This window comes from Heterodontus francisci, chromosome 26 (assembly GCF_036365525.1).
Source record: "Heterodontus francisci isolate sHetFra1 chromosome 26, sHetFra1.hap1, whole genome shotgun sequence".
NCBI lineage: Eukaryota > Metazoa > Chordata > Chondrichthyes > Heterodontiformes > Heterodontidae > Heterodontus > Heterodontus francisci.
This window is the reverse complement of record NC_090396.1, coordinates 26,319,556-26,332,757: the sequence shown is the minus strand read 5'-3', so window position 1 is coordinate 26,332,757 and position 13,202 is coordinate 26,319,556.

Genomic DNA, 13,202 nt, shown 5'->3' with positions numbered 1-13,202 from the left:
ACCCCCCCTCGCCACGACCCCTGGTGTCAGAGGATGGTAAAATTCAGCCCTGTGAGTGTGACGCCAAGTCCTTGGAGGCCCTGTTTCATGTCAGTATCGATGTGCCTCATTTTTCAGTGGCTGAGAGGAGGGGAGAGCAAACCTGCTGCCAGCCCAGTGAAAACAATTAAAAAACCTACACAGCAGCAGTGCCAGCCAGAATGCTGGGCATGTTCTCCCAGGTCCATTGGAGTTGGGAGACTGAATTCATTGACTTAGTGTCCTCCATCCAGGCAGCTTGTACCTGTTGGATGCAGTTTGACATGAAACAGGGCCTCCAAGGACGTTTTACTCAAGGGAATGAATCTTTGGTGTCATACTCACAGCAAATTTAATACTGCCAGCTCTGTCCTCCTCTTCAGCATCTGGCAGAACAATTGCAGACAGTTCCCCTTTAAAAGCTGCTAGTTTGACCAATTTTGCCAAGCACTTTTCAGACCAGATTCCAAGAGCTGAATTTTCACCATGGAGGTGGGAAACAGGATTCTGGTCTGTTTTTGGGTCAGAAACCCGCCTCCTGTTGGAAACTGATTAAAGTTCATATTTTCATGGGGGTGAGCCCTTCATTGATATGGAGATGGTTTTCCTGTCCACTTAGAGCCAGTGGGGCTGGGAGTGAAGGTGGGTCAGATGAAGGGTGGGTCTCATGTCGATTCCCCACGGCGGCCATCACTGAGGCAGCTGGTTGTCCTGAGGGAGAGATCTGCGGTTTGTGCCAAAGACTTCCACTGCACCAGAGAGAAGCGAGATGTCACAGGTGAGTCAGGGGCTTGGCACCCAGGGAGGGCAGACCCTTGTTTCATCGATGCTGACCTGAATCTAATGCTGGATGCCATGAGGGAGTGGAGGGAGGTCCTCTTCCCAGAGGGTGGCAGGAAGAGGCTACCTCATAGTCTATCAGGGGAACCTCTCTGGTAAGCGTCTTCTCCTTCTGCCTCCAATTCCTCCTCCTCTTTACCTCCTGCTCCTCCCCTGATGAGCTGTCTCTTTCCAGGGCCTCACTGTCCTCAAGGTCCACACCTCTCTGGAGGGCCATGTTATGGAGAGCGCAGCAGACTAGCACAATGACTGAGAACCTTGCAGGAGGGTATTGGAGGGTGCCACTTGATCGGTCCAGGCACCAGAATCACACCTTCAGCAGTCCGATGGCCTGCTCAATGCTTGTTTTGTTGAGCAGTTGGCGTTGTGGTTGTATCACCTCTGTCTGTGACTCCCATAGAGGGGTCAGTAACCATCTCTTCAAGGGATTTCCCTTGTCTCCTCGGATCCATACATGTATTTTGGAGGTTGGAGTGAAGTTCTGAGACAGTCTGGACTGGCGGAGGATGAAGCATTCATGGCAGCTGCCAGGAAAGCAAGCAGACACATGGGGAAAGCTCTTGTTGTGGGCACAGATCAGTTGGGCCTTGAGGCTCTGGTAAAGAGGGCATCAGTGACCAGAAAGATACTGTGATGTGCAGCTGTTTCTGAGATGCTATTAAGGTCTGCGCTGATCCTTGGAAGGAGCCAGAAATGAAGAAGTTCAAGGCCACAGTGATTTTGATGGCCACTGGCAGGGCATGTTGACTAGTTCAGTGAGATGTGATGTCTTTGGCGATGAGTGCACAGATGTCTGTGACCATCTGCCTGGAGAGTCACAGTCGCCTGCAGCATTGGTTCTCAGTCATCTCCAGGTAGCTCCATCTTTGGTGGCCAATCCTGTATTGAGGGTTTGGCATTTGCTGCCTTCCTGCCCTTTTTTCCTCGTCATTGCCCTCCAGATGCCTGGGATTCTGCCCTTCCTACAAAGGTTGTTGCTGCTCATCACCGCTGAGCCCAAATTCTGATAGTCATGCCCCTATCACCATTTTATTTATTTATTTAGGGATACAGCACTGAAACAGGCCCTTCGGCCCACCGAGTCTGTGCCAACCATCAACCACCCATTTATACTAATCCTACATTAATCCCATATTCCTAATACATCCCCACCTTCCCCCTACCTATACTAGGGGCAATTTATAATGGCCAATTTACCTATCAACCTGCAAGTGCGAAAACCCACGCGGTCACAGGGAGAACTTGCAAACTCCGCACAGGCAGTACCCAGAATCGAACCCGGGTCGCTGGAGCTGTGAGGCTGCGGTGCTAACCACTGCACCACTGTGCAGTTGGAGTCTTCCTTCTCAGCAGGTGGCTGCCCAATTGTCCTTGGCAGCCTTGCCTCCTGCAATGCCAGGGGGGTGTCAACCCCATTCAATGCCTGTGCATTGAGTGACCCCTCTCCCTGTCAAATATGCAGTACCAAGGGCATGCCTTGCCAAGTGCCCAGTCCCCCTTAGCCCCGCTGACCCTTTTATGGGCCTGGGGTAATGCCCTGGGCAGTCATGACTGGCTTCTCACTGTGTACCTGCCTCCCCTCAGCTGTTCAGAAACTGACAGCTTCTGAAAGCTGTGTTCACTTTTAAATATTGCTACCTCCCCTTTCCACAAGCTCCAAAGAAGCTTTTAAACAAGTTTAATTGGCCTCAATTGGGAGGAGAGCAAAATTCCTACCTTGTCCGCCCTCTGCCCTGGTCATTATTTCCAGCGCCAGGATTGGCTCCTTGCAATTGACATGCTGCCCGGCTCCAGTATTTTCAGGCACCCACCACCCCCCCCTCCCCCCGCCTCTGTTCCTGATGTAAGCAGGCCCCAAAAATTCAGCCCCTTGTATGTGTTTTTCAGAAACAGACCTAGGGGCAACTTGAACCTAACCCACAGAGAAACTGACGCAATGGTGTACAACTCTAGTTTTACACCTTTGCCCAATGTTGTTCTCCATTGAAGTCAATGGAGACTAATATCAGATAGGTGGGTAAAACCATGTAACACCTAATCCTGTGGATTTCCCACTGGTAAGTTAAGGGAGTCTATTCAAATGAATGGGAGGAGCTTTCCTGATCAAATTTGGTGAGGCCAGCCCCTGACCCAGCTACTGCTCAAGGCGGGAGGGGAGCTCTGACTTTGTTGGTGACTCAGAATCAAAGCTGACACATCTGACTCTCTGGGGGAAACACCTTTGACCTCGAGTCTCTTTCGGCACCTTTTAACTTAAATAACCTACTTACATCTGTACTACTATTTGAGTTGTTCAGTATTTTAAAGACTGACAATAAGTGACTCCCTGTCAATCGTTTTTCCCACAAGGAAAGAGAACTTAATTCTGTAAGATTCTCTTCATAACTGAAAGCTCAACTCCCAAATCATTCATGTCGTTCATTTTTGAGTTTTTGTTCAATGCACAAATCTTTTAACAATAGCAATGTATTGATTTAAATATCTGTTGTAATTTAAAATCAGACATACTGTGTCTCCCGGTACTTGACTGTAGCTCTGTTGGGAACTGCTTCACACTGCTTCAGTTAGTGGTCAATTATTACACCTAAGATATTTACTTTCCTTGAAAGAAGCCATGTGTTGCTTGGTCACAGGGAAAACCTTGTGATCGCCATCATTTTAATGCTACCAGCAAGCCATTTAAAATAAATGGGTTAACAATAAAACAATGCCGGTTAGTAAATATATAGCCCCATGTTTCTGTTCTGCCAGGTACTACTTACACATTCCCACTTAAAATCCATCTGCTGTTCCTTTGAGATCTAAAGAAAAAGCTATCTTCAAACGCTGGAAACCTGAAATGAAAGGAGAAAATGATTGGAATACACGTCAAGTTCTCTACAGAGAAAAGACAGGATAATGTTTTGGGTGCAGATGCTTCTTCAGAAGATTTCCAACAAAGGCTTTGCAGTTGAAATTTCTCTAGATCTTGAGGGAACTGCTGTATATTATCAGCATTTTCTGCTTTTATTGCCATTCCTTGTCCAGAGCCATTACTTTGTCATCAATCACAAGTCAACTTGCCACATAAATTGAGGTCATCAGTAAGTTTAAGGCCTGAGCAGTTATGTCATAAAGTTTTTCTACTAGTGGTGAATGGAAGAGTAAGAATTTCTGCTATTTAAAAGTCTTGCTGTTACTGAATATATATTATATATATATTGGTGGGATAATAGTTTTTAAAAGGGAAGGGGATAAATATTTGTTGAAGAATATAAATATAAATCTGGAGCACACTACCTGAAAGGATGGTGGAAGAAGATTCAATGGTGACTTTCAATAGATAACTGGATATGCACTTCAAAAGGAGAAATATGCAGAGCTATGAGGAAAGAGCAGGGGAGAGCAAATGAGATGAATTACTAGCTAATCAGTTTTTGTTGCTGTTGATTGAGAAATGAATGTTGGCTAGGACAATTGGTTTTCTCTGAATCGTGCCATGGGATTTTTAAAGTCCACCTGAGTGGGCAGATCAGACTTCTGAAGGAAAGTATCTGTGAGGGAGTGCTAAACTCAAAAGTCGGCCTAGATTATGTGCTCAATTTTCTGGAGTGGATATTTTATGGTTTCAGATTTCAATTTGTTACTCATTCTGCTGTGCAGCCTCACTGGTTAGGGTGATCACGGAACTTTCATTTTGATTTGATACCTCCAATTTATTGCTGCATGTATTCAGTTGGCTTATCTTTTGCAATGTAATAATATGTTGAAATGAATACAGTTTTAAGATTTGGGCTAATTCAACATGAGAGCCATCCATTACTGTGCAAGATACTGAGGCTGCAATTGATCAGGAAAGTGTAACAGATTTCATGAGCAGGATATACTGATCTTCAAATACCTAGCCACACAGAAAGCCAAAATCCATATTACGCTTTTGTTCCAATGTAGCGCTGCTCAATAAAAGACTGAAATAAAAACATAAAATGCTCAGTAGGCCTATCAGTATGTACAATAAAAGTCAGATTAACGTATTGGGTATGGATCTTCCATTGCTGGTAAAACAAATATTGTAATAAAGGATGGGTCTGGTGGATTTTAAGTAATGTTCAATGTTGCCATCATGATCAATGTTTACCACTAGAAATGCACCCATGCTAATAACTGGTTAGATTTTCGTCTTTAACACTAATGGTGCAGACACTCATTCACTGGGAGCAGGTAGTGAGAAGTTAGATGCATAGTAGTAATTTATGGATGAACATCTGTCTTCACAAATTGGGAATGCATTCCAGTTCCCAATATGTGTTCTGAATACCTGGTACACTGTGTCATTAGCACTAACATGATTAATTTACTCCTTAAAGAAGTTCCTGAAACAAAATCTTGAGACTGTAAAATGGAAGTCATAGAGTCATAGAGTGATAGAGTCATAAAGTTATACAGCACAGAAACAGGCCCTTCGGCCCATCGTGTTGTGCCGGCCATCCAGCACCCAACTATTCTAATCCCATTTTCCTGCACTGAAGTGTAAAGGAAATGGTAGCTGATGTTGATGTGAGATTGTGAAGTGTTTTAAAAGTATGGATTGGATCTAATTTGACAAGGAGCTGAGAAATTGGTTTGGACATTAAAGGTAAAAGCAGGATAGGTGCTGAAGTGAAGCAGCATAGCATTGAGAATGCCAACAAATATAAGGACAGAGTAAGATTTGATTAGTATCCTTGTCCTTGTTTACAATCTCTCCATAGCCTTGCTTCACCTTATCTCTGCAATTTCCTCAGCCCTGCATCCCATTTCATGCTATCTGCTCTTCTAGGCCTGGTCTTCTGTTCATTCTCCCCAGCTCTGTACTTCCACCATCAGCAGCACAGCCATCAGTAAGATAATCCTTTTACCTTTATCTTGCCATATCTTCTCTCACTTTCAAAAATGTTGCTGAGCTTCTTGAACTGCACCTTAGATCACGTAACTCAATTCTTGTCCCAAATCTTTCTCAATGTCTGACCCTCTCCTTTGTAAAGCAAGTGACAATGGTTTTTCAAGGAAGTAAATAAGCATGGGTATCAATTGTAGTTATTGAAGATAATAGGAGGCGGGACGTAGGATTCAGGATGTGAAGATTATTGAATGAGATTTTTGTTTTCCCAAGTTACTCCACTTATATTTACCTTCTCAAAGTTTATTGGCACATCAGCTATGGAGAGGAGAATTCCAGTCTCTGAATGCTGGATTGACATCTAGCAGGATGTTTGCATCCGATGGGCGCGGTCTGGCTCCTTCCCACCCATCCCTCTCCCCCAATCATAGCACCAGCCAACAGGAGGCCATAGCTTCAGCTTGACATCCAATGGAGTACTCCATGCAAGTGGAATGGAGACTCTCCATTGCATTTAGCTGGTTCTCCTGGTAGGGAGTTGTGAGTCAGCCTAATGACATATATACGTGAGAAGGGACTTTTAAAAATTCTTTCAGGGGGTATGGTGTCGCTGGCTATTTATTGCCCATTCCTAATTGCCCTTGAGAAGGTGGTGGTGAGCTGCCTTCTTGAACCGCTGCAGTCCATGTAGGGTAAGTACACCCACAATGCTGCTAGGAAGAAAGTTCTAGGATTTTGACCCAGCGACAGTGAAGGAATGACGATATAATTCCAAGTCAGGATGGTGTGTGGCTTGGAGAGGAACTTGCAGGTGGTGGCATTCCCATGCATCTGCTGCCCTTGTCCTTCTAGGTGGCAGAGGTCGTGGGTTTGGAAGGTGTTGTTTAAGGATCCTTGGTGTGTTGCTGCAGTGCAGCTTGTAAATGGTACACACTGCTGCCACTGTGCGTCGGTGGTGGAGGGCGTGAATGTTTGTGGATGGGGTTGCAAATGGTGCTGTACATTGTGCAATCATCAGCGAACATCCCCGCTTCTGACCTTATGATTGAAGGAAGGTCATTTATGAAGCAGCTGAAGATGGTTGGGCCTCGGACACTACCCTGAGGAACTCCTGCAGTGACGTCCTGGAGCTGAGATGATTGACCTCCAACAACCACGACCATCTTCCTTTGCACTAGGTACGACTCCAACCAGTTTTCCCCCTGGTTCCCATTGGCTTCAGTTTTGCTAGGGCTCCTTGATGCTGCACGAGGTCAAATTTCACCTCATCTCTTGAGTTCAGCTCTTTTGTCCATGTTTGGTCCAAGGCTGTAATGAGATCAGGAGCTGAGTGGCCCTGGCAGAACTCAAACTGAGCGTCACTGAGCAGGTTATTGCTAAGCAAGTGCCAAATGATGGCACTGTTGACGACACCTTCCATCACTTTACTGATGATAGAGAGTAGGCTGATGGGGTGGTAATTGGCCGGGTTGGATTTGTCCTGCTTTTTGTGTACAGGACATACCTGAGCAATTTGCCACATTGCAGGGTAGATGCCAGTGTTGTAGCTGTACTGGAACAGCTTGGCGAGGGGCGCGGCAAGTTCTGGAGCACAGGTCTTCAGTACTATTGCTGGAATATTGTCAGGGCCCATAGCCTTTGCAGTGTCCAGTGCCTTCAGTCGTTTCTTGATATCACACGGAGTGAATCGAATTGGCTGAAGTCTGGCATCTGTGATGCTGGGGACTTCAGGAGGAGGCTGAGATGGTTCATCAACTCAGCACTTCTGGCTGAAGATTGCTGCAAATGCTTCAGCCTTATCTTTTGCACTGATGTGCTTGGCTCCCCCTTCATTGAGGATGGGGATATTTGTGGAGCCACCTCCTCCATTTAGTTGTTTAATTGTCCACCACCATTCACGACTGGATGTAGCAGGACTGCAGAGCTTAGATCTGATCCGTTGGTTGTGGGATCGCTTAGTTCTGTCTATCACATACTGCTTATGCTGTTTGGCATGCAAGTAGTCCTGGGTTGTAGCTTCACCAGGTTGACATCTCATTTTGAGGCATGCCTGGTGCTGTTCCCGGCATCCCTCCTGCACTCTTCATTGAAGCTTGTTACAAAAACAACCCACAGCACGATCTGCTGGATGTAAAAGCAGTGTAAGAGACTATTCACCTGATCTGGCATTTGACACAGAACATACGTACATACGAATTAGGAGCAGGAGTCGGCCAATCGGCTCCTCGAGCCGGCCCTGCCATTCGACAAAATCATAATTGATCTGATTGTAACCTCAACTCCACATTCCCGCCTACCCCTGATAACCTTTCACTCCCTTGCTTATCAAGAATCTACCTCTGCCTTAAAAATATTCAAAGACTCTGCTTCCACTGCCTTTTGAGGAAGAGAATTCCAAAGACTCACGACCCCCTGAGAGAAAACAATTCTCCTCATCTCTGTCTTAAATGGGCAAGCCCGTTTTTTAAACAGTGCCCTCTCGTTCTAGATTCTTCCATAAGAGGAAACATCCTTTCCACATCCACCCCTCAGGATCTTATATGTTTCTATCAAATTGCCTCTTACTCTTGTAAACTCCAATGGATACAAGCCTAGCCTGTCCAACCTGTCCCCATAAGACAACGCGCTCATCCCAGATATTAGTCTAGTAAACCTTTTCTGAACTGCTTCCAACGCATTTACATCCTTCCTTAAATAGGGAGACCAATACTGTGCACAGTACTTCAGATGTGAAGAGAAGTAAAAGAAAGGAGAAGGAGAAGGATACTGGGAGAAAAGTTTACAAGGAAAAACAAAGTTCATCTTTAGGACAGCCTTGGTGAACTTTTGAGATGGGAGCCATTTAATTCAAACAACCTCAATAACCCATAATTTATTTGAGAAAATAATTACACTTTGTGCATCCTCTTAATGTCTGGAGGGAAAAAAGCACTTAAAGCTGCATATTAAAAGAATATTTATTAACAAGCAGTAAAATGTGACATAGGTCAACTAGAACTGTTGGAACCTTTTGCAATGTAACAATATTTTAAATGCAAATTCATTAATAAATTGAATATTAATGCATATTTTTTAAATGTCTAAATAATATGTTAATTAAAGCAAAATAAAATATGCTTCACAGGGCTAAGATTTCCTTATCAGGTTATATAATTGTAAATTAATCACACTGTGTTTGGGTTCCAGACTTTACTTGCGTAGGATATTTGGGCTGTGAGCCAAAAGCATTCTGGGAAAATCGTCCATACTAATAAATTACTAACTAATAAAATGCCTCACATTCCTTGAACCAAATAATCACACAATATGATACTTCTGACGGATTCAAGACACTAGTGGTCCCAGTACTAAGTTGGTGGGACTGTAGAGTTATAGAGTCATAGAGTCGTACAGCATAGAAACAGGCCCAACAAAAACAAGAAATGCTGGATTCACTCAGCAGGTCTGGCAGCATCGGAAGAAGGGTCACTGACCCGAAACGTTAACTCTGCCTCTCTTTCCACAGATGCTGCCAGACCTGCTGAGTGAATCCAGCATTTCTTGTTTTTGTTTCAGATTTCCAGAATCCGCAGTATTTTGCTTTTATAGAAACAGGCCCTTCGGCCCACCGCGTCCATTCCGACCATAATACCTATCTATACTAATCCCACCTGCCTGCATTAATTCCATATCCCTCTATGCCTTGCTCATCCAAATACCTGTCCAGATGCCTTTTAAATGTTGCTACTGTTCCTACCTCCACCACCTCCTCTGGCAGCTCATTCCAAATACCCATTATTCTTTGTGTGAAAAAATTACCCCTTTGATCCCCTTTAAACATCCTCCCTCTCACCTTAAATCTATGTCCTCTAGTTTTAGTCACCCCTACCATGGGAAACAGACTCTGGCTATCTACCCTATCTATGCCTCTCATAATTTTATATACCTCTGTCATGTCCCCTGTCAGCCTCCTTCACTCCAGGGAAAACAGACCCAGCCTATCCAATCTCTCTTTATAATTCAAGCCCTCCAAACCAGGCACCATCCTTCTGAATTTTTTCTGCACCCTCTCTAGCTTAATCACATCTCTCCTGTAGTGCGGGGACCAGAACTGCACACAGTACTCCAAATGCGGCCGAACCAACGTTATGTACAACAGTAACATGACGTCCCAACTCTTGTACTCAATGCCTCGGCCGATGAAGGCAAGCATGCCTTCTTCACCACCCTGTCAACCTGTGTTGTCACTTTCAGGGATCTATGTACTTGCACCCCAAGGTCTCTCTGCTCAACAACACTCCACAGGGCCCTGCCATTCACTGTATATTTCCTGCCCTGGTTTAACTTCACAAAATGCATCACTTCACGCTTGTCTGTGTTAAATTCCATTTGCCACTCCTTTGCCCACTTTCCCAGTTGATCTATATCCTATTGTAACCTTAGACAATCTTCTTCACTGTCCACTAAACCACCAATTTTGGTGTCATCTGCAAACTTACTAATCATGACGCCTACAATCAAATCCAAGTCACTAATATATATGACAAACAACAGAGGGCCCATCATCGATCCCTGCGGCACACTACTGGTCACCGGCCTCCAATCTGAAAAACAACCCTCCACTACCACCCTCTGCCTCCTATCACCAAGCCAATTCTGTATCCAATTTGCTAGCTCACCCTGGATCCCATGCGTTCGAACCTTCTGGACCAGCCTACCATGCGGTACCTTGTCAAAGACCTTGTTAAAGTCCATGTAGACAACTCCCATCGCCCTGCCCCCATCAATCCTCTTGGTCACCTCCTCGAAAAGCTCAAATTCATGAGACATAATTTCCCATGCACAAAGCTATGCTGACTATCCCTAATCAGACCATGCCTTTCCAGATGCATATAAATCCTGTCTCTCAGAATCCCTTCCAATAACTTTCCCACCACTGATGTAAGGCTCATCGGCCTGTAGTTCCCTGGCTTATCCCTGCTGCCCTTCTTAAATAAAGGCACAACATTAGCTATCCTCCAGTCTTCCGGTACCTCACCCGTGGCTAATGATGATACAAAATTCTCTGCCAGGGCACCAGCAATCTCCTCTCTTGCTTCCCATAGCATCCTAGGATACACCTGGTCAGGCCCTGGGGATTTATCCACCTTAATGTGCTTCAAAACCTCCAACACCTCCTCCTTTGTAACGTTGATATGCTCCAGGATATCGCTGTTCCCTCCCTTGAACTCACTAGCTTCTATTACCTTCTCCATGGTAAATACGGACGAGAAATATTCATATAAGACCTCGCCCATTTCCCATGGCTCCACACATAGATTGCCACACTGATCCTTAAAGGGACCTACTCTCTCCCTAGCTGCCCTTATACTCTTAATATACTTATAGAATCTTTTAGGATTCTCCTTTATCTTATCTGCCAGGGAAATCTCATGGACCCTTTTCGCCCTCCTAATTTCCTTCTTAAGTGTAGTCCTACATCCCCTATACTCCTTGAGGGACTCACTCGATCCCAGCTGCCTATACTTGACATATGCCTCCTTCTTTGTCCTGACCAGACCCTCAATATCCCTCGTCAACCAAGCTTCCCTAAACTTGCCAGCCTTGCCCTTCTATCTAACAGGAACATGCCGGCCATGAACTCTTCCTATCTCACTTTTAAAAGCCTCCCACTTGCCAGACGTCCCTTTACCTGTAAACAGCCTCTTCCATTCAACTTTTGAGAATTCCTGTCCGATGCCATCGAAATTAGCCTTCCAGCAATTTAGGTCTTCAACCTGAGGACCAGTCCTATTCTTTTCCATAACTATCTTGAAGCTCATAGAGTTATGGTCACTGGTCCCAAAGTGCTCCTCCACTGACACATCAACCACCTGCCCATCCTCATTTCCTAAGAGGAGGTCAAGTGTAGCCGCTCCTCTAGTAGGGCCATCCACATACTGCTTCAGAAAGCTATCCTGGACACACTTAAATTCTTCCCCATTTGATCCCTTAGCACTAAGGCAGCCCCCGTCAATATTAGGGAAGTTAAAATCACCTACTATTACAACCCTATAATTCCTACACCTATCTGTGATTTCCCTACATATATGCTCCTCCACTTCTCTCTGACTATTGGGGGGCCTATAGTATAATCCCATCAAAGGGATCACCCCTAATCAATAGTGCAACACCCCCTCCTCTCTTACCTCCACCTCTGTCACGTCGGAAGGATCAGTACCCTGGAACATTGAGCTGCCAGTCCTGCCCATCCCTCAACCATGTTTTCGTAATAGCTATAATATCACAATCCCATGTACCGATCCATGCCTGGAGTTCATCTACCTTACCTGTAAGCCTTCTTGCATTAAAGCAAATGCAGTTTAGCCTATCAGACCTTCCACGCTCCCTGTCCTGCACCTGCCCGGCCTGCCTCAACTATCTCATCTGAGAGACTACTACTTTGGGTCCCACCCCCCCGCAAGACTAGTTTAAACCCTCCCAAGTAGTACAAGAAAACCTCCCCGCAAGGATATTCGTCCCCCTCCAGTTTAGATGCAACTCGTAGCACATCAAAATTGAGATCTGGACTCCAATGGCATACTCCATTGAATTGTACTCTGTGGCAAAGTTGCACTCGACCGACCTCACTGTTTTCAAGGGGCTCCTTAATCCTTGATGAGCACATCTGGGAATAGCTGATCGATGATGCAGAAAGCCTCCATTCACTGATATTGCGAGAAGTGCAGCAAAATATTGGTAGCCCAAAGCACCCTTCCCTGCCGTAGGTCCATCCAACCCGCTTAGCATGAAGTACGGACAGAGTTGGCACTGTGTCCAATAGCTAAAGGATGTGGGTGCATCGGAACATATGAACAGGAGGAGGCCATTCAGCCACTCAAGCCTGTTCCATTATCCAACTAGTTCACACCTAATCTATATCGCTGCTCCATCTACCTGCCTTGATTCCATATCCCTAAGTAGTCTTGCCGAACAAAGTCAACAAATACTGAACAGCTTTGTTCTTTTTTTTATTTCCAAATTATACTTTATTCATAAAATCTGTAAAAAAATACATTTCAAAACAGTTCCAAAAAACACAAAGTCAAACAATACAAAGAGTGCAAAGGAGATCAGTTTCCTTCAATAGGGGAGTGAGTTGCCTCACAACCCTTCCATTTCATTTGTCATGCCATATACATTTTTACATTTTACAGCACATGAAATTTTCCCGATACAGTTCGAGGGGTTTTCCATGGATCCAGCCCCTCCATTCAGCTTGGTGGGGGGACCTTACACAGTGGTCTTTCCCCATTGAGCCTTTGCTGCGGCTGCCCCAAGCTTCAGTGCGTCCCTTAGCACGTAGTCCTGGACCTTGGAATATGCCAGTCTGCAACATTCGGTCGTGGACAACTCTTTGCGCTGGAAGACCAGCAAGTTTCGGGCAGACCAAAGGGCGTCTTTCACTGAATTGATAGTCCTCCAGCAGCAGTTGATGTTTATCTCGGTGTGCGTCCCTGGGAACAGC